Source organism: Atta colombica, unplaced genomic scaffold, assembly GCF_001594045.1.
Source record: "Atta colombica isolate Treedump-2 unplaced genomic scaffold, Acol1.0 scaffold100, whole genome shotgun sequence".
Lineage (NCBI taxonomy): Eukaryota > Metazoa > Arthropoda > Insecta > Hymenoptera > Formicidae > Atta > Atta colombica.
Window position 1 is genome coordinate 3,077,625 of NW_017259185.1, and position 6,805 is coordinate 3,084,429.

The 6,805-nt window shown below is 26.2% G+C and overlaps 2 pseudogenes; one reads left to right on the forward strand and one right to left on the reverse strand.

Annotated features, from left to right (window-relative positions):
* Positions 1-2,554: 2,554 nt before the first annotated feature.
* LOC108684698 lies at positions 2,555-4,003 on the reverse strand (annotated as a pseudogene).
* Positions 4,004-5,892: 1,889 nt separating this feature from the next.
* Positions 5,893-6,805, forward strand: part of LOC108684703 — a 3,344-nt pseudogene continuing 2,431 nt past the window's right edge.

Below are 6,805 nucleotides of genomic sequence, written 5' to 3' on the forward strand. Positions count from 1 at the left end.
TATTTACGTTTTAGCTCAGAGCAAATGTAATGCAAGTGTAGTTGCATAACCATTAGAAAATAATTGAGACTGTCACATTGAAAATTGCGAAATAAAGACTTATGTCCTCAGTTTAATAGCATTGATATTGAAATAAATTGCTCTAAAAAAAATATATATATTGAATGTTTTTTAAACGTTTCCGTTACGAATGTAGCTATTCGTGATAAAAAAACAAAGTCGAAAAGTTCTCTACAATTATGCAATTTTAGCAATTATCGAATACAAGGTATCTGTACGTCAGCACAAGAGCTTAGACTTTTACTGTATTTGCGTTTTTAAGAGAATACAAGATTTATTATAACACTGTTTAACTGTTGTAACTGTTAAAACTACACTAGGCACAGAAACGTACTGATAACATTGATGGAAGCGAATGGATCGAGGTACCGTCAGACATTCGCTCGGTTTTTTTTTATAGTCACGAGAAGAGTGCGTGAATATCGTGATTTCCCACCATTCTCGGATTTATTTTCCAATAATGTCCGAAATTTATATTCCTCGACGATCACTCGTGAGATCACTAGAATTGCCAATCCTTCGACGACGATTCACAAAGGACACGGAGTCTTTATCACGCAATAAGCGATTGGAAGCCGCGGGAATGTGATATTATAGGCACCGAACTTTCCTATCTGATCGTTAAAAAAAACATGATACGTTCACTCATATTGTGTATGTTGCATATATCTGTGTCAGGTCTGATAGTTGGACGCATAACAGCAATGGTTGATGAAATATTATTTAATTCTAATGATTGCTGAATTAGTAGCACATATCCTAATGAACAAGAAACGTTTTGCAAATTTTATCAGCAACATTTTATTAGCAACAACTTTATTGAAATGTTTAAAAACGTTTTTTGTTTACTGAGTAGCCGATTCAACCATTAATTATTACAAAATTAGCAAAGTAATAAAGAATATAGTGTTTTTCTCATGAAATATTGTTACATCAATGATATACAAGCTATCACTGACCTTATTTAGACAACAACAAATTTATATTCCATCCAATCCAAATTTATATTTGGATTCCTTTGTTATAAGATTTCTTGATTATTAATGATGTTAGCACCAAATCGAGGAATTTTTGTAATAATGTTTTGACATAATTTGTCAATCCTACTTGTGACTCATCACTATTAAGATAAAAGTTAAGATAAAAAATGTAAAAACGTTTTCCTGATTTCCTCAAACTTACATATCGATAAATTTTGGCTGATTTTCTATTGATGTCGCCTTCATTAATTACAAAGAATGATAACTATGGATTTACTTGGATACTGCCTTCACTAATTGCAAGGAACGACAAATACGGAACAAAAGCGAATATTATACTGTGATTCTTATTATATATACCGTTGAATTTTTTAGTTATGTTTCTTAACATTGAGAATGATCCGACTGAGATCGAAACTGTTTTAAAAATTGTTTCAAAATTATGATTTATGTTTATAGAAATTTATTAAATATCTTTTGGTTCGTAGTCTTATGTTTTGATTTATAGAAAAATTTGCTGTATCTTGTAATACATATTAATAAGTATTTAAAAATTTATAGCTAGATATAAACCTGAAAAAATTTTGAACTACCAAAATGAATGTATATAAAAAGTTCAAGTATGCAATGCTGTAAAAAATTTTGTTACATGATGCATATAATAAAGTATGTTTAGATATCAGAAAATGATTTCTCTTGTAAAAAATAACCGCATATTAATAATAATATATAATATTAACAATATTGTATTTTTTTAATGATGAAACATGCCGGACATAACACATTTCCTCATACAATATTTTAAACAAAAATTTCTTGATTTTAAAATGTTTAAATATTTCTTGATTTAAAACAAAGATGACACACACACACACACACACACACACACACACACACGCACGCACACGTATACACGCACGCACGCATGCATACGAATAAAAACTAAAAAAAAAAACATGTCTTAGGCCTATTTTTCATTGACAGAGTCAATGAAATTCATTCATGAATTTCTTGATTACCTTTAATTTAGGTAATCATATATTGTGAAATTCTTAGTATCTATTATATTAATATCTATTTTTAATCTATTTAAATACATAAAATATTTAATTTTAATCTATTTAAACTATAAAATATTTATTAGATATACATTTATTTGATATAAATATATTTTTTATTTTTTGTATTAAACATTTTATGAATTAAAGATTAAATAAATATGAACACTATTTATTATAAATTTTCTCAACGATTCTCTTGAGAATAAAGGACATTTTCAATGCATTTGACATGAAACAGTTTCCAAAATTGTAGGAAAATCTTTTTCTGGATCCAGATGTAAAAGACGACAAGATACATTCCAATTTTTTCGAGTATTGATGATTGTTTGCCATTCGATATGGAGTATTTCTATTTCTAAAAATCGAAATCTTTATGTAAGAATTTATTTTCGATGTATATTTTTCCTTTATTATGTAACAAATCATTAATAAATAATTAATGATTGTCAAATATTATATGTAATTATGTGATTCAACGCAATTCGTATAAATAATGCGATGTTTGTGTTTTAATTTACGAGCGAGTTCCTTGGTAAACAAAATGTTTGCCAATTTGGATTGTGCATAACTTTTAAACGGCCCATAAGATCTCTCCAAATTAATATTATCGAAATTTATATCAGTCCCTACAATAGAAAATTTGTGTGTAATAATAAAAATGAAATGACTCTTCTAATATTGGCACATAATTAAAAAATGTTGATAATGTTTCTTAAAAGATATCTATATAAGAAAAAAAATTGTATAAGATATATAACCTCAAGTTATCACGAATTATACTTGATCTTAATGTTTCAGAATTCTTTATATACACTGAAGCTATAAACTCGTTCTTCATTATTAAAAGTTTTTAATAATGAATGTTGTCAAAAAAAATTTCCTAGTTTTAAATAAGAACTAGTAAACAAAAATCAGTTTAATTCAGTTTTAAAGTTATCACAATATTGTACCGAAAAAATTGTATTCTTGAAAGTTGTACTTAATATTGCCTCTTAACAGATACAAAAATGTTTTTTCTTAAATTAATAATATATTTTTAATTTGCAAAAGTGATCATCGTTATACGTTATACTTCAGATTAGATTTTGATAACGATTCTCCCTTAAAACAATCTTTGTCTGTGAAACATTTTTCTCTAAAATGTATTGTTCAAAAGATATTTGAGATAATCGTTAAAATAGACAGCCTGTACGTTCTTATATTAAGAATATGATAATTTAGATGATTTCCCTCTTAAATTAAGATTTTTGCGCTTATTTTAGAAGAAAACATACTATATGTGGGATATAAAAAAATTGTATTCTTAAGTTAAAAATATAATTTTTTTGGTATATTTTATATACAAAAATATGCAAGTGACGAGACATTAACTATTCTGCAGTTGGGAGATGACTTCTGCATTTTTGGCAACAGTAGTGTCAAAAGAAAATGACCAAGATGGTTGACTTGTAGTGTCATTTCATTTCCGTCCTCTGTTTTCTCGTATGACGGATAAGCAGCTCTACCCGCATTATTTATAAATATGTGAATAGCTGCTTGGTTCGTCAGCAAATTTTTTGTGCAATCTCTTATGCTCTTCAAGCTACATAGATCCAGAGAATAAACCGCAAGTTCACCTATGTTATTTTTATATCCTTTTTTGAATCTAAAAACAACCATAAAATTACGAACTACATCGTCATTTTTTTTAACGTACAAAAATTTAATTAAGATAAATATAGGATAAGTTTAATGAAAAAAAAAAAAAGAGAAAATCAAGCAAATGATAACTTAATTGATTCTTACTTCTTCTCTTGTCACAAATTTATCTATTTACCTCGAAGGTGAATTTTTTTTTATATCTTCAACTACTTGATTTGCCATTTCCATATTTCTACAAGCCAGAATTACTCTAGCATCTAAATATACATATTATCTATACGAGTACCATTAAAAAAATCATATTTTATTAGATTATTCGAAAAGTTTGTAGAGACTTTAATGATAGAAAAAACATGATTTATTAATATTTAAGGCTGTATTACGTATTTTTAACAAAATAAAAAAAATTTTACACAAATCTTTCTTATAAATTGAAAATAGCATTTGCTATTTTGTAAATATGTATAATTTTAGATACCGTAAAAATGCACTTGATTTTCAGTCATTTCCAAAATCTTACGAAATAATACTGAACGAATTTGCGCAAAGTTGTTATAACATGTACGTTTAAACATTATTTTTCAGAATATCCAAGACATAATTTGATGTAGAGTGCGATATGTTTTAAATGAGCTGCAATATCATCTTTTAAAAATCCCTCTACAAACTTTTCAAATAACATAATACTTATAAAGTTGTGAGTGTGAAAAAAATGATAAAATTCTGATTTTATATTTCAAAATATAAAATATTATTATATTAACATTTATATAAGCAATGTCAATACAACATTACGTAATTTTAAAAAAATTATTAGATATTTAGTAAAAAAATTCCGTTTTTTAATTTAACTGTGCTATCACTTTTTATCACTTGTGCTAAATCATTTTGTTATCGTTAAAAATTACGTCAGAAATTTTTTCTTTTCGTTAAAAGATTATATTTTTATTACAAAGAGATATACAAAAAATGAAATAATAGAGGAGAACTGATTGTAAGTTGTTTTTATTATTCCACATCATCTTCTCTGACTTTGAGTAATTAATGTTAGATGATGATAACTTAAAATCTACATAACTTGGTCATAACAAATTGTACAAAAAAAAAGACACGCGTGGAGATAAAAAATATATAATATCTACTTTTATAGTACCAAAGTAGATATTTATATACATAAATATTTACTTTATACAATATATATAATCGATAATGTTAGAAGAAAGCGAGCAATAATTAATGTAATGAGAAAAATTTGATTTTACATTCGCAAAACAGCTCCAAATTGTTCGAGACAATTCTTGAAGTCGAACCAATTACTGTAATACTGGTTGGGTATAATTCGCACTGCGAGAGTCGTGACTGTTCGTTGCAACGTGTTATAAGTACTTATACTTTTTGCTTTCTATTCTACTCGCCACACAATAAAAAAATTGTGTATTTGTGTTAAAAACAGTCCGTTCATATTCTGTGTTAAGGGTTTGTGTCAAATTTTTTAACATATTCGAGTTTTAATTTAACATAATGATTATGTTATTTAAAGATTTTGTGTGAAATTGATGTTCAACATTTTTTCAATTAATATCAAAATAATACAGTTTATGAGTAAATGCACAAATAACGTAAAAATAACGTAAGAACATAAATTCTAAGACAAATAAATAAAATACGTATTAATTTAACATATCATAAATATCAATTTTCTGAAAAAAATGCTATCACGGATTGTTTAACGTCGATAATATCTTTTTTTATATTTATTGTCTTACATAATATTTGTATTACATATTTATATTATCTTGTGTTGAATTAATCCAAATTTGAGTGAATCGTTTGCGATATGCGGTTTATGTTAAATTCGACACATTTTTTTCCAATAGTGCAGCAAAACATCAAGTGTTGAGATTTGTACCCACAGTAATTATATAATCATATGTACATGTATACATGAAAATTATATTACGAGTCGAAAGGGGATATGCAGGCTTAAAGTAATATATAAGAACATGAACATGATGTAATTATTCAATAAAGATCAAAATCGACTATAGCACTTCCTGAATTCGATATAGTGAGTGCTTTCCAATAAATATAATCAACATGATAACATCGTAAATAAAGAACACTATAAAATGTTATGGTTTCTCAATAAAATGTGTACGAGCAAAGTACGTTTTGAGGGCAAAACTGTTGTGATAACGGGGGCAAATAGTGGTATTGGCAAGGAAACTGCTAGAGATTTACACGAGAGGTGATTTTACCGAGATGATATTTCAAATTATTCTCTTTGAAATTCATAGTACATAGGTGCCATAGAGCTATTAAAATAATAATGTAGGACGGTCAATCTGAACACCAAAATTTTTTGCAGCGTTGTTCTCATCATGTTTAAGTTTTCTACATAATTATTTTGATGGTCCAGCAAAATTATTTTTAGTATCTGTATCTATCTAAATTTTTACATAAAATTTTCAAATAAAATCGTTCTTTTCGTTCAGATGTTGCTTATGGCAATAAATAAAATATAAATTTGTTATTGATTAAAAAAGACAGTAATTTCAAATTGTATATTATTGTTGAATAACCATATAACAATATTTTATATAATAATATTTTAGAAGTTTCTTTACTGGATTAATAGACTTTTTTTGATTGTTCTTTTCTTAATTTAAGAATTTCATAAATTTTTTTCACAAATCAATAAATATTAGAATGTTTGAAAAGTTTGTAAAGAATTTAAAAAAAAATGTTATTGTAAATATATCGCATTCTACATCAAGTTATGTCTTAGATGTTCTAAAAGATGACGTTTACATGTTACAGCAATGTTTGTGCAGATTCGTTCAGTATTGTTTATTTCGTATGATTTTGGAAATGGCTAAGGATAAAATGTTTTTATGATATCTAAAATCCTATTTCAAAAGTACAAATGCTATTCAATTAGCAAAAAGGATCTGTGTGTAATTTTTCTATTTTATTAAAAGACACGTGTAATATAGTTTTAAATATTAATAAATTATGTTTTAATTTATAATTTATTTATTAATGTCCGTACAAACTTTTTGA